The sequence below is a fragment of the Cynocephalus volans genome, chromosome 14, assembly GCF_027409185.1.
Source record: "Cynocephalus volans isolate mCynVol1 chromosome 14, mCynVol1.pri, whole genome shotgun sequence".
Taxonomy (NCBI): Eukaryota; Metazoa; Chordata; class Mammalia; order Dermoptera; family Cynocephalidae; genus Cynocephalus; species Cynocephalus volans.
The window spans coordinates 96,980,868-97,008,440 of NC_084473.1; positions in this window are offsets into that span (position 1 = coordinate 96,980,868).

A 27,573-nucleotide genomic window follows, 5' to 3' on the forward strand; every position below is an offset into this window, starting at 1 on the left:
TGATTCTCTTGTTTTTGTGGAGAAGTGTTCGATCGGTGAGAAGCCGGCTTTATGTAAGAAGAGAGAAAAAGCTTGCTGAAAAGCTTTCTGGACTAATTGAAGAAAAATGTAAACTACTTGACAAACTTTGCGTTGTTCAAGAGGAGTATGAAGGCTTGGAGTCAGCTGTGAAGGATGCCAGCTTTGAGAAGGGGTCAACAGAAGCACAAAGCTTGGAGGCAACCTATGAAAAGCTGAGCAGCTCCAAATCTAAACTTGAGGATGAAATAGTCTTTCTAGCCAAAGAATTAAAGGAACAGAAATCTAAACATTGTGAGCAAGATGAATTGATGGCGGACATTTCAAAGAGGATACAGTCCCTAGAAGATGAATCGAAATCCATCCAGTCACAAGTAGCTGAAGCCAAACTAATCTGCAAAATATTTCAAATGAATGAAGAACGTCTGAAGGTGGCAATAAAAGACGCCTTGAATGAAAATTCCCAACTTCAGGAAAGCCAGAAACAGCTTTTACAGGAAGCGGAAGTATTGAAAGAACAAGTGAGTGAACTTAATAAACAGAAAATACTATTTGAAAACTCCAAAGTCCAGGCAGAACGAGTTCTGAGTGATAAAGAAAATCACATCAAGTCTCTGGCTGAACGCTTGCTCAAGATGACAGACTGGGCTGCTGTGCTTGGAGAAGACATGATGGCTGATGACTTGGAATTGGAGATGAAGAGTGAATCACAAAATGGTGCTCGCTTAGATGATCTGCCAAAAGGAGCTTTGAAGAAACTGATTCACACTGCTAAGTTAAGTGCTTCTTTCAAAACCCTAGAAGGAGAAAGAAACCAAATTTACACTGAGTTGTCTGAAGTAGATAAAACAAAGGAAGAGCTTATAGAGCATATTACAAATCTCCAGACTGAACAAGCATCTTTACAGTCAGAAAACACACAGTTGGAAAGTGAAAATCAGAAGCTTCAGCAGAAACTTAAAGGAATGACTGAACTGTATCAAGAAAATGGAATGAAACTCCACAGGAAGTTAATAGCAGAGGAAAAGGACCGGTTAGAGAAGGAGGAGAAACTTTCCAAAGTAGAAGAGAAGATGAGCCATGCAGCTGAGGAACTGGAGACCTACAGAAGGAGAGCCAGAGATGCGGAAGAAGAATTGGAGAGAAGCGTTCGTTCTTATCAAGGGCAGATGACTTCCTATGAGAAAGAAGCGCATGGCAGCTGGGTGGCAGCTGAGACTGCTGAAAGACACCTCAGGTATTTAAGGAAAGTAAATGTTTCCAAGAGACAAAAATTAGCTGCAAAAGAGTTTAAATTTGAACTTTTCAAAAAAGATCCATATGTAGTTGATGTTCCAAAGACAGCATTTGGCGGAGAGCATTCCCCATGTGGTGCCTCACCAGTGGGTCGACCTTCATCCGAAACGAGAGCTTTTCTCTCTCCACTCAGACTCGCACCTTTGACTCCAGGGCGAGGAGGAGGAAGAGGCTCAAGAGGCCCAGAGAATACTCTGGATCACCAGATGACCAATGAAAGAGGAGAATCGGGCTGTGATAGGTTAACCGATTCTCATGGAGCACCGTCTGGGTACCTGTCACCTCCGTGGGAACAGCACCGGAGGATGAGGATCCCTCCACCAGGCCACCCATGTTCTGATCCAGCTCTTCTTCCACGAAGGCAAGACGGATTTGATTCTAATCCTGGTGGACCGTCTGGACCAGCAGAACTCAGAAGTTTCAATCTGCCTTCTCTGGATAAAGTGGATGGGCCAAAGCCCTCACAAACGGAATCCAGCAGAAATGATACCAAAGACGACCTTGGTGATGTAAATGTGCCTCATTCATCTGTGCCTGCTGAAAGGGAAGCAAGTGGCCCTGGCTTTTCTCCTCCACCTTTTCCTGCAAACAGAGGTCCATTGTTTCCAGTGGATAGGAGGGGTCCATTCATGAGAAGAGAACCTCCTTTTCCTCCACCTCCTCCAGGAAGCATGTATGGAGCTCCTCAAAATTATTATGTGCCAAGGGATTTCCCTGTGCAGCCACCACCTCCATCTGGGTTCCTTTCACCTCCGTGGGAACAACACCGAAGGATGATGATTCCTCCACCAGGCCACCCATGTTCTGATCCAGCTCTTCTTCCACAAAGGCAAGACGGATTTGATCCTGATCCTGGTGGACCGTCTGGCCCAGCAGAACTCAGAAGTTTCAATCTGCCTTCTTTGGATAAAGTGGATGGGCCAAAGCCCTCACAAACGGAATCCAGCAGAAATGATACCAAAGACGACCTTGGTGATGTAAATGTGCCTCCTTCATCTGTGTCTGCTGAAAGGGAAGCAAGTGGCCCTGGCTTTGCTCCTCCACCTTTTCCTGCAATCAGAGGTCCATTGTTTCCAGTGGATAGGAGGGGTCCATTCATGAGAAGAGAACCTCCTTTTCCTCCACCTCCTCCAGGAAGCATGTATGGAGCTCCTCAAAATTATTATGTACCAAGGGATTTCCCTGTGCAGCCACCACCTCCATCTGGGTTCCTGTCACCTCCGTGGGAACAACACCGAAGGATGATGATTCCTCCACCAGGCCACCCATGTTCTGATCCAGCTCTTCTTCCACAAAGGCAAGACGGATTTGATCCTGATCCTGGTGGACCGTCTGGCCCAGCAGAACTCAGAAGTTTCAATCTGCCTTCTTTGTATAAAGTGGATGGGCCAAAGCCCTCACAAACGGAATCCAGCAGAAATGATACCAAAGACAACCTTGGTGATGTAAATGTGCCTCATTCATCTGTGTCTGCTGAAAGGGAAGCAAGTGGCCCTGGCTTTTCTCCTCCACCTTTTCCTGCAATCAGAGGTCCATTGTTTCCAGTGGATAGGAGGGGTCCATTCATGAGAAGAGAACCTCCTTTTCCTCCACCTCCTCCAGGAAGCATGTATGGAGCTCCTCAAAATCATTATGTACCAAGGGATTTCCCTGTGCAGCCACCACCTCCATCTGGGTTCCTGTCACCTCCGTGGGAACAACACCGAAGGATGATGATTCCTCCACCAGGCCACCCATGTTCTGATCCAGCTCTTCTTCCACAAAGGCAAGACGGATTTGATCCTGATCCTGGTGGACCGTCTGGCCCAGCAGAACTCAGAAGTTTCAATCTGCCTTCTTTGGATAAAGTGGATGGGCCAAAGCCCTCACAAACGGAATCCAGCAGAAATGATACCAAAGACGACCTTGGTAAAATAAATGTGCCTCATTCATCTGTGCCTGCTGAAAGGGAAGCAAGTGGCCCTGGCTTTGCTCCTCCACCTTTTCCTGCAATCAGAGGTCCATTGTTTCCAGTGGATAGGAGGGGTCCATTCATGAGAAGAGAACCTCCTTTTCCTCCACCTCCTCCAGGAAGCATGTATGGAGCTCCTCAAAATTATTATCTACCAAGGGATTTCCCTGTGCAGCCACCACCTCCATTTGCAATGAGAAATGTCTATTCACTGAGGGGATTTCCTCCTTATGTTCCTCTAGGAGCTGGATTTTCACCTCCACCCCCACATTCTGAAAGTAGGGGTGAGTTCCCTTCAGGGTCGATTCCGTGCTCAAATGAGCCTGCTCCTGAAATCCAGAAGCACAGCAAGAAACCTGATGATATTTTTGGTCTCTCTTCATAAATAATTTTGACTTATCTTTCATTTTCAGTTTAAGTAACTACATTTTTTGCTCAAATTGAAGCTTAATGGAATTATAATTCTCAGGATACTACTTTGTAAATAAAGATGATTTAAATATGAATTTCATGAGTAAATTATTTCCATTTTATTTTATCCTAGATTGTATAATTATTTTAATTTGATTAACTCACCCACTATTACATAAACAATAATGGGAAATTTATTTAGGTAATCTTGCAGTTGGGGATGTTTTAAACTCCAAGGGCTGTGTCTTTATGCCAAGAACTGTATTTACTACGGTTGTAGACAAATGTGAAAGTAACTTTATGCTTAATTAAATTTTCATTGATTTAAAGACTTGCTTGGTATTGATAATAATAATAAAATCAGCTTGGTTTTTAATTTAAAAAATCACAATGTACCCCATAAATATGTACAGTTATTAGGTGTCCGTTAAAAATAATAATAATCTTTTAAAATTACCAAAAGAAATTGTGGATCTAAGACCCTTCAAGACCCTCTATTTATAAAAACTTGCTGTCGATGGATATTTTTATGCTCTTAAAACATGAAATCTAAGCCTCTGTCCATACTGCAATGAAAAAGTCTGTGGTGAGAAGATATGATAAGAAGATGAAGCATATTATTAACCAGTGTTTATGTGTTTCATAGACCTTTACTATCTAGAAAGAAACCTGTAAGGAGGGTATAATGATGCTTCTATGGTTCTAATTTAAATTTTTTATGAATAGAAAACAGCGAGCACTGTATACAGGTAAAGAGCCCCATAACATCCTGCATATATGGGTATCTGAGAACTTCAAAATGTTTGTGGAAAAATAGAATTGAAAGATAATATGAATCTTCCCTGAGCTTTTTGAAGTGCCGCCGTACATGGAGATGTGTGTATTATATAATTATGCATGTGTGTGTGTAATTGACAGTTAACGTTTTTCTGATGATAAAAATAATACATTACTGCTAATTTTTGCTTGAAATATCTGAAGAATATGCACCAGTCAATCTTTAGGTTAAAATTAAGGATGATTTCCATGTGACCGCAACGTTAAGAACTTTAATCCTTGGGGAAAAAAAAATCATTCAACTGTATAGCGCCAATATGGGTGGTATGCATTAACAAAATAAATGAGATTTTCTTCTCATTTTTTGCAAAACAAAAATTTTTTTTTGTAAAATAGGGGAAATTCTCTAGAAAATTCTTTGATATTTCTTATCTAGAAAATAATTTGGTAAGTCTCATATTTATGCCTTAGAAAAAAGACAGTATGTGGCATTACACTCTGGTGCTTTGTACTCTGTCAGTGCAGCTAAGCTGGGAATTAATTACATTTTCCACAGTTCCCTTCCGTCTCTTCTTCCAGATTAGAATTGGCCAAGAAAGAAACTTGCACAATATTGGAAACTGGAAATGAGGCAGTGGCCATAACCATCTGCAGATCTTTTCTCAGGCAGATACAGAGACAGACAGAAGAAGAGGCCGGGCCCATGTGGGTAAAAACCTCCAGCCGAGTCTGTGAAGTGACGTATCCCGAGGTTGTCCTGAGGGGAGTGCTTCCGTTTTTCTTTGTTCACGGATGTTCTCCTCAAACCAAAGCCATTTTTCTGGAAATTTTCTTCTCTAAAGATTCTTGGCCTTTAAAAACCTAGTATTTGTCGTTGAGTTTTGGTGCAGCATCAAAGACCCTTCACAGTCATCTGAAGTGGCTGCTGAAGCACTTCTTCTGCAGTTAGTGTCTCTGTGACGCTCAACTTGCTTCACGTTCTTCCACCAAAGCAACGTGTTGCCACAGATTTCTGCAGCAGCAGGTAGGAGAGTCCAGCTGCTTCTGAGGAGCGTCAGCGCTGCAGCGGCCTCCTCAGCGCTCCAGCGCTCCCGCTCTGCTGCAGCCTCTGCCCGGCTAGAGCCGCTGCCCGCGTGCTCCCGATCCCAGTGCAGCGTCGGCCCATTGGAGCTGCTGCCGCCAGCTCCCGCTCCCTAGGCAGCCGCTGCCCCTTTCCAGCCTCTGCCCCTTTCCAGCCGCTGCCCCGCTGCAGCCGCTGCATGCACGCTCCCGCTCCTGCTCCCGCTGCAGCCTCTGCCCCGTTCGAGCTGCTGCCGTGCGCTCCCGATCGCGCTGCAGCCACTGCCTGGCTCGAGCCGCTGCCCTGGCGCTCCCGATCCCGCTGCAGCCTCTGCCCTGTTTGAGCCGCTGCCCGCGCCCTTCCGATCCCGCTGCAGCCCGTGCCCCTCTCGAGCAGCTTCCCCAACGCTCACGCTCCCGCTCCCGCCTCCGCCTTTGCCCAGCTCCAGCTATTGCCCGCGCCCTCCTGCTCCCGCTCCAGCCTCTGCTCCGCTAGAGCTGCTGCCCGCTTGCTTCCGATCCGATCCTGCTGCAGCTTTTGCCCTGCTGGAGCCGCTGCCCGCGCTCAAGATCCCGCTGCAGCCTCTGCCTCTCTCGAGCGGCTGCCCGCGCGCTCCCGATCCCGCCGCAGCTTCTGCCCCGCTCGAGCTTCTGCCCGCATGCTAGCGCTCCAGCTCCCGCCGCAGTCTTTGCCCAGCTCGTGCTGTTTCCCACCCCCTCCTGCTCCCGCCCCACCGCAGCCTTTGCCCAGCTCCAGCTGTTGCCCACGCCCTCCCGCTCCCGCTGCAGCCTCTGCCGCGCTAGAGCCACTGCCCGCCGGCTCCCGATCTCGCTGCAGCCTCTGCCCTGTTCGAGCCGCTGCCCGCGCGCTCCCCATCTCGCTGCAGTCTCTGCCCTGCTGGAGCCGCTGCCCTGGCGCTCCCGATCGCGCTGCAGCCTCTGCCCTGTTCAGGCGCTGCCCGCGCGGTCCCGATCCCGCCGCAGCCTCTGCCCCGCTCGAGCTTCTGCCCGCACGCTAGCGCTCCAGCTCCCGCCGCAGTCTTTGCCCAGCTCGTGCTGTTTCCCACCCCCTCCTGCTCCCGCCTCACCGCAGCCTTTGCCCAGCTCCAGCTGTTGCCCACGCCCTCCCGCTCCCGCTGCAGCCTCTGCCCCGCTAGAGTCACTGCCCGCCGCCTTCCGATCTCGCTGCAGCCTCTGCCCTGTTCGAGCCGCTGCCCGCGCGCTCCCCATCTCGCTGCAGCCTCTGCCCTGCTGGAGCGGCTGCCCTGGCGCTCCCGATCCCGCTGCAGCCTCTGCCCCTCTCGAGCCTCTGCCCCTCTCCCGCCGCTGCCCCCACACTCACGCTCCCGCTGCCGCCTCCGCCTTGGCGCAGCTCCAGCTGTTGCCCGCGCCCTCCTGCTCCCGCTCCAGCCTCTGCTCCGCTAGAGCTGCTGCCCGCTTGCTCCCGATCCCACTGCAGCTTTTGCCCTGCTGGAGCCACTGCCCATGCTCACGATCCCGCTGCAGCCACTGCCTCGCTCCAGCGGCTGCCCGCACGCTCCCGATCTCGCTGCAGCCTCTGCCCGGCTGGAACCGCTGCCCTCGCGCTCCTGATCCCGCCGCAGCCTCTGCCCTGCTCAAGGCGCTGCCCACGCGTTCCCAATCCCGCCGCAGCCTCTGCCCTGCTCGAGCTTCTGCCCGCACGCTAGCGCTCCAGCCCTCTCCGCAGCCTTTGCCCAGCTCCAGTTGTTGCCCACGCCCTCCCGCTCCCGCTGCAGCCTCTGCCCCGCTAGAGCCGCTGCCCGCCCACTCCCGATCTAGCTGCAGCCTCTGCCCTGTTCGAGCCGCTGCCCTGGCGCTCCTGATCCCGCTGCAGCCTCTGCCCCTCTCCCGCCGCTGCCCCCACGCTCACGGTCCCGCTCCCGCCTCTGCCTTTGCCCAGCTCCAGCTGTTGTCCGCGCCCTCCTGCTCCCGCTCCAGCCTCTGTCCCGCTCGAGCCGCTGCCTGCGCACTCCCGTCGCGCTGCAGCCTCTGCACCGCTCAGCCGCTGCCCCCGGTCTCCCGATCTGGCTGCAGCCTCTGCCCTGCTCCAGCCGCTGCCTGCGCGCTCCCGATCCCGCTACAGCCTCTGCCTGGCTGGAGCCGTTGCCCGCGCGCTCCCGCTCCCCCTGCAGGCTCTGCCCGGCTCCGGCCGCTGCCCGCCGGCTCCTGATCCTGCTGCAGCCTCTGCCCCGCTTGAGCCGCTGCCCGCGTGCTCCCGCTCCCGCCACAGCCTTTCCCCAGCCAGTGCGCCTAAAAGGAGGGCGGAGGTTCTGGATCCCAGGGAAAGAGAGCGAGAAAGCGGAATGACACGGGGACTTGAGGCTGCACTTTCCTGTCCCTCAGCTCAGGTCCCGTCACGCTGTCCGAACACCTGTGTTTAAATCTGCTCTGATATCCACAAACCTGCAGACCTCTATTTCCATGTCAGGGTAGAGAGGACCGTCTCATTCTTTTTTAAAGCGGCATCAATTATGATTTTACCATCATGTATTTACCCCGTGCCCCACGGGTGGACACTCAGGTTGTGTCCAGGTTGTGCTGTCCTACACAATGCTGCAGTGAGCATCCTGGTGTCCTTCAGAGATTTCTCTGGGTTTGGGCCTAGAGGTGACACTGATGGGACAAAGAATATCCACATGGAAAATACTGAAAGATAGGACCAGATTATCTTCCAAAGGCTGCAGTTTTATTGCTACCAAGAGTATGTGAGGCAATTTTAAATTGAGTTGAATTGTGGATGTGTTGAGTCTAATCAAAATTCTAGTGTTCGTCTCTTGATTGTCTGAGGTATTGCGTCAGGCCTCTGGAGACAGGTGCGTGCATGAGATGACTCCTGGCTTCCAGCTGTCTACACCATGTGTAACATGGCTGTCTGATGACTCTGGCGGCCTGCGGTCCCACAGTCAACTTTGTCATTCTCTTCTCCCCATTAAAATACAGGTTGAGTACCCCTTATCCAAAATGCTTGGAAAGTATTTTGGATTTAGGATGTTTTCAGATTTGGGAATATTTGGAGAATCCATTTGCAGAATGCTCCAATGAGCATTTCCTTTGAGTGTCATGTTAGCACTCAAAAAGTTTAGGAGTTTGGATTTTTGGATCAGAGACTCTTAACCTGTATATAAATATCCCAGACATTCTGTTTTCTACTATTCTTGGAGTTTCAGGTCCTCAAAGGAGCACAAAAATATTTTGCCAAACCACAGTTCTAATTTGTGATGTTTAAGATGTGGCTTTTGTATTTGCAAACTCGAATTGTTGTGCCAGACGCTCCAGCCTTGCCACCCAGCGAAAGGCCCCATGGAAGATTCTGCCAAAGAAATGCCAGATGGGCCAAGGCATCCAAGGTCTCAGGTGACTGGCCAGGGCAGCTCCAGTTGGCCGAGTTGTGCTAAGAGAGGGTCGCCTGGTGGGCGAGAGCCTGCCCATGCTACCCGAAGGGCCAAGCAGTGTGAGTTAACATGTATTTATCGAGCTATGAGTATCAACCGGGAAGCGTGTTAAACGCTTTACAAGGATCAACCAAGAGACAGGACTTGTTGCTTATCTACCTGAGGGCTGAGAAACTAGGATGCAGAGACTGGATGTGGGCTGCAAAGCAAAGGCAATACTTACCCAAAGGAGTCAACGTATGATGGTGGCATTTCAGGACATAACTGAGTTCTCTGGAGTCAGCCTGAGGCCCTGCTCTGGGTGGTGGTGGCCAGTGTCCCTCCCCACCCTCTGGGCCTCCCATCTTACCTCCTAGCACCCTGTCTCTCTGAGCCTAAATGCCAGGGACCAAACCAGGAGGCTGGCAGCCAGCCTGGTCCACACCATGGGCCCCTCCTCCATGGTCCCAAATCCTTCCTTGCACTTTCTGGACAAGCATGGAGCAGTTAGCTTCCAACCCTCGTACAAGCACTGATGATCACAGCCCCATGTGGGGAGGGAGGCCGGTGTGTGCCGTGAGATGACCCCGCCCAGCCCCTGACCTCTGCCCACATTGATGCCGCATTTAGAGAAGAGATGGCCTGACCCCTCACCCACACCAAGGGTACCAAGGAGTCAAGTGTTGAGGTTAGAGGCGGGGATATCAGGGAGGTGAGCTGAGACCAGAGGGTGAGGTGAGATGCCCTCGTTCACATCAAGCCAGAGGAAGAGGGCTTTAAAGAGAGCTTTAGGCTTTGAGGTGTCCTCCGCAGGTGGAGAAATCCAGTGGACTGATGCCTCACCCCCACCCCCACCCCAAAGTCTAGAGGGCAAGAGACAGGCTGGCTGCTTTGATGGCGGAGCTGAGGAGAGGGCCGACGGCTCAGGTGAGGGCCTCGTGTGAGAGAGTCGGCGTGCAATCTCACAGGCCCAGTCCCAGGAGGCAGCCTGGGCAGTGAACAGACGCAGGCCAAGAGAAGGTGGGGCTGCCACTACCCGTCAGGGGCTCCTTGGTTCTCTGAGGCCCACACAAAATATTCTAGTCAGGGGGACAGTGGGGACCATGTCCGGGCTCTGAAGACCCTTGGAGATGCCGATGAGAGAAAGAGGTGTAGCTTTCAACCTCCACCAAGCCCAGAGCAGAGTTCAGCTGGAGGCTGACCACGCCTGCTGCCCGGCCGAGGCTTCCCTCCCCACCAGGCCGGGGCAGCAGGAGCGGCCTCCACTTCAAAGCAGGGGACTTGACGATGACGTCAGGCCCTTTTTATTGTTGGGCCTGGACGTGAGCCGAGCGGTGCTGTGTGACGTGAAGTGGTGGAGACCACGGGTATTACCCTACCAAGAAGCAGCCTGGGCCTGTCAGGTTTCCATCTGGCCGTGGGAGGACTGGCCAGCAGAAGAGGTTTCAAGGGCCAGAGGTGGACACAAATAAAGCTGCTTTCAGTGGTTTCCAGTTCCACAGCTGTGCTGGCTCAGTGTCCTGGTGACATCCCTGAGTTCTGTGGCAACCAGAGGAGGGCTTTGGGGGGGCAACAGGTGTTTATTGACCTTCTTTAAAGAGCGGGCACCACATGCATGGTGAGACGCACCCCCCTCCCAGAGGGGCCTTGGTCTCAGGCAGGGGCTCTTGGTGGGGCAGGGCCCAAACCCCGAGGGGGAATTTCTCTGTCTCTGCCCCTCAGCCAGGCCCAACAGTAGAAAGGGCCTGAGGGAAAGGTACGGAAGAGCTCCACCTGCCGGCTTGGGGTCCTGGGGAGGAGGGATTGAACTTGGGCCTGGAGTGGAGGGGGTCATGAGGAAGGTCCAGGAGACCCCAAGACTTGTGGGTGGGGCTTGCCAAGCCCCTCCCCTGCCTGGGATGAGAGTATAAGACCCTGGTCAGCTAACGCGTCTCATCACCGCCGCCTCCAGTGTGACGTGCTCAGTAATTGCAACATAAGGAAACGCAGCCTTCATCCAGACTTGAAACGATTCCTTCCCTTTCCACTTCCAAACTGCCCTGCCCTCGGGCTCCTGCCACCGTGGGAGGAAAAGCACAGTTCCAACCCATCAGGCTCAAGCTCGTAGCTAACAGGGCAGGCACTCCTGCAGCCTTCCGCCCCTTTTCTTGGTCTGATAGCTGCCAGAGACTTTTGCAAAACTGACTCTCTCTTGGGGAGTTTGCTAATGGCCACGTGCCCACAGCACGGCCACCGCTGAGGCCCATGCAAGGAGCCTACTCAGGCGTCCTCGGTCCCCATTCCCTCCTGCCTGGGAAAGGAACCAGTGGCGGGGGGGGTCATGGCAGGGGGCAGGAACATTCACATCTGTGTTGCATGAGGGGAACCCTCCAGGTTGGCTGCTGCAGTGGGAGTTTCCCAAGGCCCCGGGGCCTGGGGGGCCCAGTGGGCAGGGCAGTCGTCCTGACCTGTTTGGTTGCACAGCTTGTTAACTTCGAAGAAAGCACCTCTGAGCAGCGGGAGGGTGACTCTCCAGAGGGCAGCACTGGTTTGGGGGTGGGCTTCTCTGGTCCTACCTTTTCAGTTCATACAGTAAGGAAGGCCAGGCCTGTCCTGGGCAGTGTGATCAGCAAGTCTCCAAGCTGACATATGAAACATGGGTGTGTCATCGGTTGGGGTGCATCTTGACCGCCATGCTCGCTTTGGGATGAAAGGAACAGGCTTTATGTCCCGGCTCTGTCACTTTCTAGCCTGTGACTTGGGCAAACCCTTTTACTTTTCTGGGTCTCACTGTCATCATCCGTAGAGTGAGATAAAGACACCTTCCTCCCAAGTGCACCGTGAACACTCAAAACGCTCAGCACGTCCCTGCTCCTGGAAGTGTGCTGGGAGCCAAAGGAGCAGGGCTGTCCTGGCCTTGAAAGGCCGAGGGGCTCCTGGGGAGCTGTGCCCTGACCTGAGGCTTGCCCCCCTTTTCCCCAGAGGGCAGGGTGGGCTGGGAGCTTGGGCCAGACACCTGGGCAGCTGCCTCCCCTCTGGAACAGTCCTCATTTTATTCCCCTGGGGTCCTGAAAGTTGGAACTAACTGGCTGGCTAAAAAAAAAAAAAAAAAAAAAAAAAGGCAAAGGGCGAGCAAGTGCTTTGTGCGTGCTGCAAGGCAGGGTGTGTCTCAGGGATCTGTTTCCATGGGAACCAGCGGCACAGGCTGGCTCCTATGGGCACCAAAAAGAGAAACTTGGCAGAGGTTTCAGGCACCTGAAGTGGGATTCATGCCAGGGATACAAGGATGGTTCAACATATGAAAGTCAATAAAGGTGATACAATAAATGTAACGGTCATGTGGCCAGTATGAATCTGGCCATCACAGCTTGGGCATGAACGGTGACAATCAGCCTTGCATCCCGTGAATATTCATAACCAATAAAATTGGGGGAAAAAAAGAATAAATGGGTACAGGAGATCTTATTGGTGTGGTGAAAATGTTCTAAAACTGATTTGTGGTGATGGCTGCACAACTTGATGAACTTACTAGAACTCATTGAATTGCATACCTGAAATGGGTGGATTACAAGGTATCTAAAATATTCCTCAATAAAGTGTTTTTTAAACAAAGAGCATTTCACTGACATCCAGCAGATCCCGAAATACAACACACTTCTGCCACTAAATAGCTAAACAGCCCTGGACAAGTAGTGCACTTACTGTAGACCTTTGCTTCATTACCTATAAAGAAAGCGTTGGGCCAGCTGAAGCCCAGAGTGTCTCAGGCCTCTTCCCATTGCCACATTCTACGGCTATTTTGGCAAAGTTAGTCCAAAGAAAACACTTTTGTTCCTTGGCAGATATCTAAGGAAGGATGCTCCTCTGAAAGAAATTAAAATCGCAAAATTTCCTTTAAAAAATTGCCAAAGGAAAAGTTGATCTCCTAGAAGTAGCAGACTAGTGGTCACTAGAGGCTGGGAAGGGTAGGGCGAGGAGGGGAAAGGCAGAGGTTACAGATACAAAGTTGCAGCTGGACAGGAGGAACTATTTGTACTGATCTACAGCTTTGTAAGGTGGCTAGAGTCAGCACACATTTATTAGATAATTTCAAATAGCTAAAAGAGAGGATTTTGAATTTTCCCAGCACAAAGAAATGACAAATATTTGAGTGATGAGTATGCTGATTACCCAGATTTCATCATTATAAACATGGATTCAAATCCAGCGGTGGCCCGGCCAAAACCAAGCCGAGGTGGGGGTGGCTAGGACAGCGTGTGTCACAGGCTCGCGCGGGGGGGGGGGGGGGGGGGGGGGGGCAGGCTCCGGAACCGCGTGGCGGAAGTGACGTCACAAAGGGGCCTGGTTACCATGGTGCGCGTGGGGGACGCCTGAGGCCGGTGGGCGCCAGTGCTCCCCGGCTCCCCTCAAGGCCGGCTGCGCTGTGTCTGCTGCTGTCGCCGGGGCCGGTTCGCGTTCCCGACAGAACGCAGAGCTGTCTCAGCTGTTGGTGGTGGCCCGGCCAGGCCGTGGCTACTGTGGCCACAGCCGGAGCAGCCTCGGCGCCATGGAGGTGCCCGGGGCTGCCCCTCAGCCGTACTTGGGGCTGGTCCTGGGAAAGCTGTGCAGGACTGTGGCAGCATTGCCTGAAGACCTGAGACCAGGCCCTGCTTTTCCGTGGGAACTGGTGACATGTGCGGCTCTTACTGGATTTTTGATTCTCTTGTTTTTGTGGAGAAGTGTTCGATCGGTGAGAAGCCGGCTTTATGTAAGAAGAGAGAAAAAGCTTGCTGAAAAGCTTTCTGGACTAATTGAAGAAAAATGTAAACTACTTGACAAACTTTGCGTTGTTCAAGAGGAGTATGAAGGCTTGGAGTCAGCTGTGAAGGATGCCAGCTTTGAGAAGGGGTCAACAGAAGCACAAAGCTTGGAGGCAACCTATGAAAAGCTGAGCAGCTCCAAATCTAAACTTGAGGATGAAATAGTCTTTCTAGCCAAAGAATTAAAGGAACAGAAATCTAAACATTGTGAGCAAGATGAATTGATGGCGGACATTTCAAAGAGGATACAGTCCCTAGAAGATGAATCGAAATCCATCCAGTCACAAGTAGCTGAAGCCAAACTAATCTGCAAAATATTTCAAATGAATGAAGAACGTCTGAAGGTGGCAATAAAAGACGCCTTGAATGAAAATTCCCAACTTCAGGAAAGCCAGAAACAGCTTTTACAGGAAGCGGAAGTATTGAAAGAACAAGTGAGTGAACTTAATAAACAGAAAATACTATTTGAAAACTCCAAAGTCCAGGCAGAACGAGTTCTGAGTGATAAAGAAAATCACATCAAGTCTCTGGCTGAACGCTTGCTCAAGATGACAGACTGGGCTGCTGTGCTTGGAGAAGACATGATGGCTGATGACTTGGAATTGGAGATGAAGAGTGAATCACAAAATGGTGCTCGCTTAGATGATCTGCCAAAAGGAGCTTTGAAGAAACTGATTCACACTGCTAAGTTAAGTGCTTCTTTCAAAACCCTAGAAGGAGAAAGAAACCAAATTTACACTGAGTTGTCTGAAGTAGATAAAACAAAGGAAGAGCTTATAGAGCATATTACAAATCTCCAGACTGAACAAGCATCTTTACAGTCAGAAAACACACAGTTGGAAAGTGAAAATCAGAAGCTTCAGCAGAAACTTAAAGGAATGACTGAACTGTATCAAGAAAATGGAATGAAACTCCACAGGAAGTTAATAGCAGAGGAAAAGGACCGGTTAGAGAAGGAGGAGAAACTTTCCAAAGTAGAAGAGAAGATGAGCCATGCAGCTGAGGAACTGGAGACCTACAGAAGGAGAGCCAGAGATGCGGAAGAAGAATTGGAGAGAAGCGTTCGTTCTTATCAAGGGCAGATGACTTCCTATGAGAAAGAAGCGCATGGCAGCTGGGTGGCAGCTGAGACTGCTGAAAGACACCTCAGGTATTTAAGGAAAGTAAATGTTTCCAAGAGACAAAAATTAGCTGCAAAAGAGTTTAAATTTGAACTTTTCAAAAAAGATCCATATGTAGTTGATGTTCCAAAGACAGCATTTGGCGGAGAGCATTCCCCATGTGGTGCCTCACCAGTGGGTCGACCTTCATCCGAAACGAGAGCTTTTCTCTCTCCACTCAGACTCGCACCTTTGACTCCAGGGCGAGGAGGAGGAAGAGGCTCAAGAGGCCCAGAGAATACTCTGGATCACCAGATGACCAATGAAAGAGGAGAATCGGGCTGTGATAGGTTAACCGATTCTCATGGAGCACCGTCTGGGTACCTGTCACCTCCGTGGGAACAGCACCGGAGGATGAGGATCCCTCCACCAGGCCACCCATGTTCTGATCCAGCTCTTCTTCCACGAAGGCAAGACGGATTTGATTCTAATCCTGGTGGACCGTCTGGACCAGCAGAACTCAGAAGTTTCAATCTGCCTTCTCTGGATAAAGTGGATGGGCCAAAGCCCTCACAAACGGAATCCAGCAGAAATGATACCAAAGACGACCTTGGTGATGTAAATGTGCCTCATTCATCTGTGCCTGCTGAAAGGGAAGCAAGTGGCCCTGGCTTTTCTCCTCCACCTTTTCCTGCAAACAGAGGTCCATTGTTTCCAGTGGATAGGAGGGGTCCATTCATGAGAAGAGAACCTCCTTTTCCTCCACCTCCTCCAGGAAGCATGTATGGAGCTCCTCAAAATTATTATGTGCCAAGGGATTTCCCTGTGCAGCCACCACCTCCATCTGGGTTCCTGTCACCTCCGTGGGAACAACACCGAAGGATGATGATTCCTCCACCAGGCCACCCATGTTCTGATCCAGCTCTTCTTCCACAAAGGCAAGACGGATTTGATCCTGATCCTGGTGGACCGTCTGGCCCAGCAGAACTCAGAAGTTTCAATCTGCCTTCTTTGGATAAAGTGGATGGGCCAAAGCCCTCACAAACGGAATCCAGCAGAAATGATACCAAAGACGACCTTGGTGATGTAAATGTGCCTCCTTCATCTGTGTCTGCTGAAAGGGAAGCAAGTGGCCCTGGCTTTGCTCCTCCACCTTTTCCTGCAATCAGAGGTCCATTGTTTCCAGTGGATAGGAGGGGTCCATTCATGAGAAGAGAACCTCCTTTTCCTCCACCTCCTCCAGGAAGCATGTATGGAGCTCCTCAAAATTATTATCTACCAAGGGATTTCCCTGTGCAGCCACCACCTCCATCTGGGTTCCTGTCACCTCCGTGGGAACAACACCGAAGGATGATGATTCCTCCACCAGGCCACCCATGTTCTGATCCAGCTCTTCTTCCACAAAGGCAAGACGGATTTGATCCTGATCCTGGTGGACCGTCTGGCCCAGCAGAACTCAGAAGTTTTAACCTGAATTCTTTGGATAAAGTGGATGGGCCAAAGCCCTCCCAAACGGAATCCAGCAGAAATGATACCAAAGATGACCTTGGTAATGTAAATGTGCCTCATTCATCTGTGCCTGCTAAACGGGAAGCAACTGGCCCTGGCTTTGCTCCTCCACCTTTGCCTGCTATCAGAGGTCCATTGTTTCCAGTGGGTAGGAGGGGTCCATTCATGAGAAGAGAACCTCCTTTTCCTCCACCTCCTCCAGGAAGCATGTATGGAGCTCCTCAAAATTATTATCTACCAAGGGATTTCCCTGTGCAGCCACCACCTCCATTTGCAATGAGAAATGTCTATTCACTGAGGGGATTTCCTCCTTATGTTCCTCTAGGAGCTGGATTTTCACCTCCACCCCCACATTCTGAAAGTAGGGGTGAGTTCCCTTCAGGGTCGATTCCGTGCTCAAATGAGCCTGCTCCTGAAATCCAGAAGCACAGCAAGAAACCTGATGATATTTTTGGTCTCTCTTCATAAATAATTTTGACTTATCTTTCATTTTCAGTTTAAGTAACTACATTTTTTGCTCAAATTGAAGCTTAATGGAATTATAATTCTCAGGATACTACTTTGTAAATAAAGATGATTTAAATATGAATTTCATGAGTAAATTATTTCCATTTTATTTTATCCTAGATTGTATAATTATTTTAATTTGATTAACTCACCCACTATTACATAAACAATAATGGGAAATTTATTTAGGTAATCTTGCAGTTGGGGATGTTTTAAACTCCAAGGGCTGTGTCTTTATGCCAAGAACTGTATTTACTACGGTTGTAGACAAATGTGAAAGTAACTTTATGCTTAATTAAATTTTCATTGATTTAAAGACTTGCTTGGTATTGATAATAATAATAAAATCAGCTTGGTTTTTAATTTAAAAAATCACAATGTACCCCATAAATATGTACAGTTATTAGGTGTCCGTTAAAAATAATAATAATCTTTTAAAATTACCAAAAGAAATTGTGGATCTAAGACCCTTCAAGACCCTCTATTTATAAAAACTTGCTGTCGATGGATATTTTTATGCTCTTAAAACATGAAATCTAAGCCTCTGTCCATACTGCAATGAAAAAGTCTGTGGTGAGAAGATATGATAAGAAGATGAAGCATATTATTAACCAGTGTTTATGTGTTTCATAGACCTTTACTATCTAGAAAGAAACCTGTAAGGAGGGTATAATGATGCTTCTATGGTTCTAATTTAAATTTTTTATGAATAGAAAACAGCGAGCACTGTATACAGGTAAAGAGCCCTATAACATCCTGCATATATGGGTATCTGAGAACTTCAAAATGTTTGTGGAAAAATAGAATTGAAAGATAATATGAATCTTCCCTGAGCTTTTTGAAGTGCCGCCGTACATGGAGATGTGTGTATTATATAATTATGCATGTGTGTGTGTAATTGACAGTTAACATTTTTCTGATGATAAAAATAATACATTACTGCTAATTTTTGCTTGAAATATCTGAAGAATATGCACCAGTCAATCTTTAGGTTAAAATTAAGGATGATTTCCATGTGACCGCAACGTTAAGAACTTTAATCCTTGGGGAAAAAAAAATCATTCAACTGTATAGCGCCAATATGGGTGGTATGCATTAACAAAATAAATGAGATTTTCTTCTCATTTTTTGCAAAACAAAAATTTTTTTTTGTAAAATAGGGGAAATTCTCTAGAAAATTCTTTGATATTTCTTATCTAGAAAATAATTTGGTAAGTCTCATATTTATGCCTTAGAAAAAAGACAGTATGTGGCATTACACTCTGGTGCTTTGTACTCTGTCAGTGCAGCTAAGCTGGGAATTAATTACATTTTCCACAGTTCCCTTCCGTCTCTTCTTCCAGATTAGAATTGGCCAAGAAAGAAACTTGCACAATATTGGAAACTGGAAATGAGGCAGTGGCCATAACCATCTGCAGATCTTTTCTCAGGCAGATACAGAGACAGACAGAAGAAGAGGCCGGGCCCATGTGGGTAAAAACCTCCAGCCGAGTCTGTGAAGTGACTATCCCGAGGTTGTCCTGAGGGGAGTGCTTCCGTTTTTCTTTGTTCACGGATGTTCTCCTCAAACCAAAGCCATTTTTCTGGAAATTTTCTTCTCTAAAGATTCTTGGCCTTTAAAAACCTAGTATTTGTCGTTGAGTTTTGGTGCAGCATCAAAGACCCTTCACAGTCATCTGAAGTGGCTGCTGAAGCACTTCTTCTGCAGTTAGTGTCTCTGTGACGCTCAACTTGCTTCACGTTCTTCCACCAAAGCAACGTGTTGCCACAGATTTCTGCAGCAGCAGGTAGGAGAGTCCAGCTGCTTCTGAGGAGCGTCAGCGCTGCAGCGGCCTCCTCAGCGCTCCAGCGCTCCCGCTCTGCTGCAGCCTCTGCCCGGCTAGAGCCGCTGCCCGCGTGCTCCCGATCCCAGTGCAGCGTCGGCCCATTGGAGCTGCTGCCGCCAGCTCCCGCTCCCTAGGCAGCCGCTGCCCCTTTCCAGCCGCTGCCCCGCTGCAGCCGCTGCATGCACGCTCCCGCTCCTGCTCCCGCTGCAGCCTCTGCCCCGTTCGAGCCGCTGCCCGCGCCCTTCCGATCCCGCTACAGCCCGTGCCCCTCTCGAGCCGCTTCCCCCACGCTCACGCTCCCGCTCCCGCCTCCGCCTTTGCCCAGCTCCAGCTATTGCCCGCGCCCTCCTGCTCCCGCTCCAGCCTCTGCTCCGCTAGAGCTGCTGCCCGCTTGCTTCCGATCCGATCCTGCTGCAGCTTTTGCCCTGCTGGAGCCGCTGCCCGCGCTCAAGATCCCGCTGCAGCCTCTGCCTCTCTCGAGCGGCTGCCCGCGCGCTCCCGCTCAGGCTGCAGCCTCTGCCCAGCTGGAGCCACTGCCCGCGTGTTCCCGATCCCGCTGCAGCCTCTGCCCCGCTCGAGCAGCTGCCCGCACGCTCCCGATCTGGCTGCAGCCTCTGCACTGCTTGAGCCCGCTGTCTCCGCGCTCCCGATCTGCCTGCAGCCTCTGCCCTGTACGAGGCGCTGCCCGCGCGGTCCCGCTCCCGCCGCAGCTTCTGCCCCGCTCGAGCTTCTGCCCGCATGCTAGCGCTCCAGCTCCCGCCGCAGTCTTTGCCCAGCTCGTGCTGTTTCCCACCCCCTCCTGCTCCCGCCCCACCGCAGCCTTTGCCCAGCTCCAGCTGTTGCCCACGCCCTCCCGCTCCCGCTGCAGCCTCTGCCCCGCTAGAGCCACTGCCCGCCGGCTCCCGATCTCGCTGCAGCCTCTGGCCTGTTCGAGCCGCTGCCCGCGCGCTCCCCATCTCGCTGCAGTCTCCGCCGTGCTGGAGCCGCTGCCCTGGCGCTCCCGATCGCGCTGCAGCCTCTGCCCTGTTCAGGCGCTGCCCGCGCGGTCCCGATCCCGCCGCAGCCTCTGCCCCGCTCGAGCTTCTGCCCGCACGCTAGCGCTCCAGCTCCCGCCGCAGTCTTTGCCCAGCTCGTGCTGTTTCCCACCCCCTCCTGCTCCCGCCTCACCGCAGCCTTTGCCCAGCTCCAGCTGTTGCCCACGCCCTCCCGCTCCCGCTGCAGCCTCTGCCCCGCTAGAGTCACTGCCCGCCGCCTTCCGATCTCGCTGCAGCCTCTGCCCTGTTCGAGCCGCTGCCCGCGCGCTCCCCATCTCGCTGCAGCCTCTGCCCTGCTGGAGCGGCTGCCCTGGCGCTCCCGATCCCGCTGCAGCCTCTGCCCCTCTCGAGCCTCTGCCCCTCTCCCGCCGCTGCCCCCACACTCACGCTCCCGCTGCCGCCTCCGCCTTGGCGCAGCTCCAGCTGTTGCCCGCGCCCTCCTGCTCCCGCTCCAGCCTCTGCTCCGCTAGAGCTGCTGCCCGCTTGCTCCCGATCCCACTGCAGCTTTTGCCCTGCTGGAGCCGCTGCCCATGCTCACGATCCCGCTGCAGCCACTGCCTCGCTCCAGCGGCTGCCCGCACGCTCCCGATCTCGCTGCAGCCTCTGCCCGGCTGGAACCGCTGCCCTCGCGCTCCTGATCCCGCCGCAGCCTCTGCCCTGCTCAAGGCGCTGCCCACGCGTTCCCAATCCCGCCGCAGCCTCTGCCCTGCTCGAGCTTCTGCCCGCACGCTAGCGCTCCAGCCCTCTCCGCAGCCTTTGCCCAGCTCCAGCTGTTGTCCGCGCCCTCCTGCTCCCGCTCCAGCCTCTGTCCCGCTCGAGCCGCTGCCTGCGCACTCCCGTCGCGCTGCAGCCTCTGCACCGCTCAGCCGCTGCCCCCGGTCTCCCGATCTGGCTGCAGCCTCTGCCCTGCTCCAGCCGCTGCCTGCACGCTCCCGATCCCGCTACAGCCTCTGCCTGGCTGGAGCCGTTGCCCGCGCGCTCCCGCTCCCCCTGCAGGCTCTGCCCGGCTCCGGCCGCTGCCCGCCCGCTCCTGATCCTGCTGCAGCCTCTGCCCCGCTTGAGCCGCTGCCCGCGTGCTCCCGCTCCCGCCACAGCCTTTCCCCAGCCAGTGCGCCTAAAAGGAGGGCGGAGGTTCTGGATCCCAGGGAAAGAGAGCGAGAAAGCGGAATGACACGGGGACTTGAGGCTGCACTTTCCTGTCCCTCAGCTCAGGTCCCGTCACGCTGTCCGAACACCTGTGTTTAAATCTGCTCTGATATCCACAAACCTGCAGACCTCTATTTCCATGTCAGGGTAGAGAGGACCGTCTCATTCTTTTTTAAAGCGGCATCAATTATGATTTTACCATCATGTATTTACCCCGTGCCCCACGGGTGGACACTCAGGTTGTGTCCAGGTTGTGCTGTCCTACACAATGCTGCAGTGAGCATCCTGGTGTCCTTCAGAGATTTCTCTGGGTTTGGGCCTAGAGGTGACACTGATGGGACAAAGAATATCCACATGGAAAATACTGAAAGATAGGACCAGATTATCTTCCAAAGGCTGCAGTTTTATTGCTACCAAGAGTATGTGAGGCAATTTTAAATTGAGTTGAATTGTGGATGTGTTGAGTCTAATCAAAATTCTAGTGTTCGTCTCTTGATTGTCTGAGGTATTGCGTCAGGCCTCTGGAGACAGGTGCGTGCATGAGATGACTCCTGGCTTCCAGCTGTCTACACCATGTGTAACATGGCTGTCTGATGACTCTGGCGGCCTGCGGTCCCACAGTCAACTTTGTCATTCTCTTCTCCCCATTAAAATACAGGTTGAGTACCCCTTATCCAAAATGCTTGGAAAGTATTTTGGATTTAGGATGTTTTCAGATTTGGGAATATTTGGAGAATCCATTTGCAGAATGCTCCAATGAGCATTTCCTTTGAGTGTCATGTTAGCACTCAAAAAGTTTAGGAGTTTGGATTTTTGGATCAGAGACTCTTAACCTGTATATAAATATCCCAGACATTCTGTTTTCTACTATTCTTGGAGTTTCAGGTCCTCAAAGGAGCACAAAAATATTTTGCCAAACCACAGTTCTAATTTGTGATGTTTAAGATGTGGCTTTTGTATTTGCAAACTCGAATTGTTGTGCCAGACGCTCCAGCCTTGCCACCCAGCAAAAGGCCCCATGGAAGATTCTGCCAAAGAAATGCCAGATGGGCCAAGGCATCCAAGGTCTCAGGTGACTGGCCAGGGCAGCTCCAGTTGGCCGAGTTGTGCTAAGAGAGGGTCGCCTGGTGGGCGAGAGCCTGCCCATGCTACCCGAAGGGCCAAGCAGTGTGAGTTAACATGTATTTATCGAGCTATGAGTATCAACCGGGAAGCGTGTTAAACGCTTTACAAGGATCAACCAAGAGACAGGACTTGTTGCTTATCTACCTGAGGGCTGAGAAACTAGGATGCAGAGACTGGATGTGGGCTGCAAAGCAAAGGCAATACTTACCCAAAGGAGTCAACGTATGATGGTGGCATTTCAGGACATAACTGAGTTCTCTGGAGTCAGCCTGAGGCCCTGCTCTGGGTGGTGGTGGCCAGTGTCCCTCCCCACCCTCTGGGCCTCCCATCTTACCTCCTAGCACCCTGTCTCTCTGAGCCTAAATGCCAGGGACCAAACCAGGAGGCTGGCAGCCAGCCTGGTCCACACCATGGGCCCCTCCTCCATGGTCCCAAATCCTTCCTTGCACTTTCTGGACAAGCATGGAGCAGTTAGCTTCCAACCCTCGTACAAGCACTGATGATCACAGCCCCATGTGGGGAGGGAGGCCGGTGTGTGCCGTGAGATGACCCCGCCCAGCCCCTGACCTCTGCCCACATTGATGCCGCATTTAGAGAAGAGATGGCCTGACCCCTCACCCACACCAAGGGTACCAAGGAGTCAAGTGTTGAGGTTAGAGGCGGGGATATCAGGGAGGTGAGCTGAAACCAGAGGGTGAGGTGAGATGCCCTCGTTCACATCAAGCCAGAGGAAGAGGGCTTTAAAGAGAGCTTTAGGCTTTGAGGTGTCCTCCGCAGGTGGAGAAATCCAGTGGACTGATGCCTCACCCCCACCCCCACCCCAAAGTCTAGAGGGCAAGAGACAGGCTGGCTGCTTTGATGGCGGAGCTGAGGAGAGGGCCGACGGCTCAGGTGAGGGCCTCGTGTGAGAGAGTCGGCGTGCAATCTCACAGGCCCAGTCCCAGGAGGCAGCCTGGGCAGTGAACAGACGCAGGCCAAGAGAAGGTGGGGCTGCCACTACCCGTCAGGGGCTCCTTGGTTCTCTGAGGCCCACACAAAATATTCTAGTCAGGGGGACAGTGGGGACCATGTCCGGGCTCTGAAGACCCTTGGAGATGCCGATGAGAGAAAGAGGTGTAGCTTTCAACCTCCACCAAGCCCAGAGCAGAGTTCAGCTGGAGGCTGACCACGCCTGCTGCCCGGCCGAGGCTTCCCTCCCCACCAGGCCGGGGCAGCAGGAGCGGCCTCCACTTCAAAGCAGGGGACTTGACGATGACGTCAGGCCCTTTTTATTGTTGGGCCTGGACGTGAGCCGAGCGGTGCTGTGTGACGTGAAGTGGTGGAGACCACGGGTATTACCCTACCAAGAAGCAGCCTGGGCCTGTCAGGTTTCCATCTGGCCGTGGGAGGACTGGCCAGCAGAAGAGGTTTCAAGGGCCAGAGGTGGACACAAATAAAGCTGCTTTCAGTGGTTTCCAGTTCCACAGCTGTGCTGGCTCAGTGTCCTGGTGACATCCCTGAGTTCTGTGGCAACCAGAGGAGGGCTTTGGGGGGGCAACAGGTGTTTATTGACCTTCTTTAAAGAGCGGGCACCACATGCATGGTGAGACGCACCCCCCTCCCAGAGGGGCCTTGGTCTCAGGCAGGGGCTCTTGGTGGGGCAGGGCCCAAACCCCGAGGGGGAATTTCTCTGTCTCTGCCCCTCAGCCAGGCCCAACAGTAGAAAGGGCCTGAGGGAAAGGTACGGAAGAGCTCCACCTGCCGGCTTGGGGTCCTGGGGAGGAGGGATTGAACTTGGGCCTGGAGTGGAGGGGGTCATGAGGAAGGTCCAGGAGACCCCAAGACTTGTGGGTGGGGCTTGCCAAGCCCCTCCCCTGCCTGGGATGAGAGTATAAGACCCTGGTCAGCTAACGCGTCTCATCACCGCCGCCTCCAGTGTGACGTGCTCAGTAATTGCAACATAAGGAAACGCAGCCTTCATCCAGACTTGAAACGATTCCTTCCCTTTCCACTTCCAAACTGCCCTGCCCTCGGGCTCCTGCCACCGTGGGAGGAAAAGCACAGTTCCAACCCATCAGGCTCAAGCTCGTAGCTAACAGGGCAGGCACTCCTGCAGCCTTCCGCCCCTTTTCTTGGTCTGATAGCTGCCAGAGACTTTTGCAAAACTGACTCTCTCTTGGGGAGTTTGCTAATGGCCACGTGCCCACAGCACGGCCACCGCTGAGGCCCATGCAAGGAGCCTACTCAGGCGTCCTCGGTCCCCATTCCCTCCTGCCTGGGAAAGGAACCAGTGGCGGGGGGGGTCATGGCAGGGGGCAGGAACATTCACATCTGTGTTGCATGAGGGGAACCCTCCAGGTTGGCTGCTGCAGTGGGAGTTTCCCAAGGCCCCGGGGCCTGGGGGGCCCAGTGGGCAGGGCAGTCGTCCTGACCTGTTTGGTTGCACAGCTTGTTAACTTCGAAGAAAGCACCTCTGAGCAGCGGGAGGGTGACTCTCCAGAGGGCAGCACTGGTTTGGGGGTGGGCTTCTCTGGTCCTACCTTTTCAGTTCATACAGTAAGGAAGGCCAGGCCTGTCCTGGGCAGTGTGATCAGCAAGTCTCCAAGCTGACATATGAAACATGGGTGTGTCATCGGTTGGGGTGCATCTTGACCGCCATGCTCGCTTTGGGATGAAAGGAACAGGCTTTATGTCCCGGCTCTGTCACTTTCTAGCCTGTGACTTGGGCAAACCCTTTTACTTTTCTGGGTCTCACTGTCATCATCCGTAGAGTGAGATAAAGACACCTTCCTCCCAAGTGCACCGTGAACACTCAAAACGCTCAGCACGTCCCTGCTCCTGGAAGTGTGCTGGGAGCCAAAGGAGCAGGGCTGTCCTGGCCTTGAAAGGCCGAGGGGCTCCTGGGGAGCTGTGCCCTGACCTGAGGCTTGCCCCCCTTTTCCCCAGAGGGCAGGGTGGGCTGGGAGCTTGGGCCAGACACCTGGGCAGCTGCCTCCCCTCTGGAACAGTCCTCATTTTATTCCCCTGGGGTCCTGAAAGTTGGAACTAACTGGCTGGCTAAAAAAAAAAAAAAAAAAAAAAAAGGCAAAGGGCGAGCAAGTGCTTTGTGCGTGCTGCAAGGCAGGGTGTGTCTCAGGGATCTGTTTCCATGGGAACCAGCGGCACAGGCTGGCTCCTATGGGCACCAAAAAGAGAAACTTGGCAGAGGTTTCAGGCACCTGAAGTGGGATTCATGCCAGGGATACAAGGATGGTTCAACATATGAAAGTCAATAAAGGTGATACAATAAATGTAACGGTCATGTGGCCAGTATGAATCTGGCCATCACAGCTTGGGCATGAACGGTGACAATCAGCCTTGCATCCCGTGAATATTCATAACCAATAAAATTGGGGGAAAAAAAGAATAAATGGGTACAGGAGATCTTATTGGTGTGGTGAAAATGTTCTAAAACTGATTTGTGGTGATGGCTGCACAACTTGATGAACTTACTAGAACTCATTGAATTGCATACCTGAAATGGGTGGATTACAAGGTATCTAAAATATTCCTCAATAAAGTGTTTTTTAAACAAAGAGCATCTCACTGACATCCAGCAGATCCCGAAATACAACACACTTCTGCCACTAAATAGCTAAACAGCCCTGGACAAGTAGTGCACTTACTGTAGACCTTTGCTTCATTACCTATAAAGAAAGCATTGGGCCAGCTGAAGCCCAGAGTGTCTCACGCCTCTTCCCATTGCCACATTCTACGGCTATTTTGGCAAAGTTAGTCCAAAGAAAACACTTTTGTTCCTTGGCAGATATCTAAGGAAGGATGCTCCTCTGAAAGAAATTAAAATCGCAAAATTTCCTTTAAAAAATTGCCAAAGGAAAAGTTGATCTCCTAGAAGTAGCAGACTAGTGGTCACTAGAGGCTGGGAAGGGTAGGGCGAGGAGGGGAAAGGCAGAGGTTACAGATACAAAGTTGCAGCTGGACAGGAGGAACTATTTGTACTGATCTACAGCTTTGTAAGGTGGCTAGAGTCAGCACACATTTATTAGATAATTTCAAATAGCTAAAAGAGAGGATTTTGAATTTTCCCAGCACAAAGAAATGACAAATATTTGAGTGATGAGTATGCTGATTACCCAGATTTCATCATTATAAACATGGATTCAAATCCAGCGGTGGCCCGGCCAAAACCAAGCCGAGGTGGGGGTGGCTAGGACAGCGTGTGTCACAGGCTCGCGCGGGGGGGGGGGGGGGGGGGGGCAGGCTCCGGAACCGCGTGGCGGAAGTGACGTCACAAAGGGGCCTGGTTACCATGGTGCGCGTGGGGGACGCCTGAGGCCGGTGGGCGCCAGTGCTCCCCGGCTCCCCTCAAGGCCGGCTGCGCTGTGTCTGCTGCTGTCGCCGGGGCCGGTTCGCGTTCCCGACAGAACGCAGAGCTGTCTCAGCTGCTGGTGGTGGCCCGGCCAGGCCGTGGCTACTGTGGCCACAGCCGGAGCAGCCTCGGCGCCATGGAGGTGCCCGGGGCTGCCCCTCAGCCGTACTTGGGGCTGGTCCTGGGAAAGCTGTGCAGGACTGTGGCAGCATTGCCTGAAGACCTGAGACCAGGCCCTGCTTTTCCGTGGGAACTGGTGACATGTGCGGCTCTTACTGGATTTTTGATTCTCTTGTTTTTGTGGAGAAGTGTTCGATCGGTGAGAAGCCGGCTTTATGTAAGAAGAGAGAAAAAGCTTGCTGAAAAGCTTTCTGGACTAATTGAAGAAAAATGTAAACTACTTGACAAACTTTGCGTTGTTCAAGAGGAGTATGAAGGCTTGGAGTCAGCTGTGAAGGATGCCAGCTTTGAGAAGGGGTCAACAGAAGCACAAAGCTTGGAGGCAACCTATGAAAAGCTGAGCAGCTCCAAATCTAAACTTGAGGATGAAATAGTCTTTCTAGCCAAAGAATTAAAGGAACAGAAATCTAAACATTGTGAGCAAGATGAATTGATGGCGGACATTTCAAAGAGGATACAGTCCCTAGAAGATGAATCGAAATCCATCCAGTCACAAGTAGCTGAAGCCAAACTAATCTGCAAAATATTTCAAATGAATGAAGAACGTCTGAAGGTGGCAATAAAAGACGCCTTGAATGAAAATTCCCAACTTCAGGAAAGCCAGAAACAGCTTTTACAGGAAGCGGAAGTATTGAAAGAACAAGTGAGTGAACTTAATAAACAGAAAATACTATTTGAAAACTCCAAAGTCCAGGCAGAACGAGTTCTGAGTGATAAAGAAAATCACATCAAGTCTCTGGCTGAACGCTTGCTCAAGATGACAGACTGGGCTGCTGTGCTTGGAGAAGACATGATGGCTGATGACTTGGAATTGGAGATGAAGAGTGAATCACAAAATGGTGCTCGCTTAGATGATCTGCCAAAAGGAGCTTTGAAGAAACTGATTCACACTGCTAAGTTAAGTGCTTCTTTCAAAACCCTAGAAGGAGAAAGAAACCAAATTTACACTGAGTTGTCTGAAGTAGATAAAACAAAGGAAGAGCTTATAGAGCATATTACAAATCTCCAGACTGAACAAGCATCTTTACAGTCAGAAAACACACAGTTGGAAAGTGAAAATCAGAAGCTTCAGCAGAAACTTAAAGGAATGACTGAACTGTATCAAGAAAATGGAAT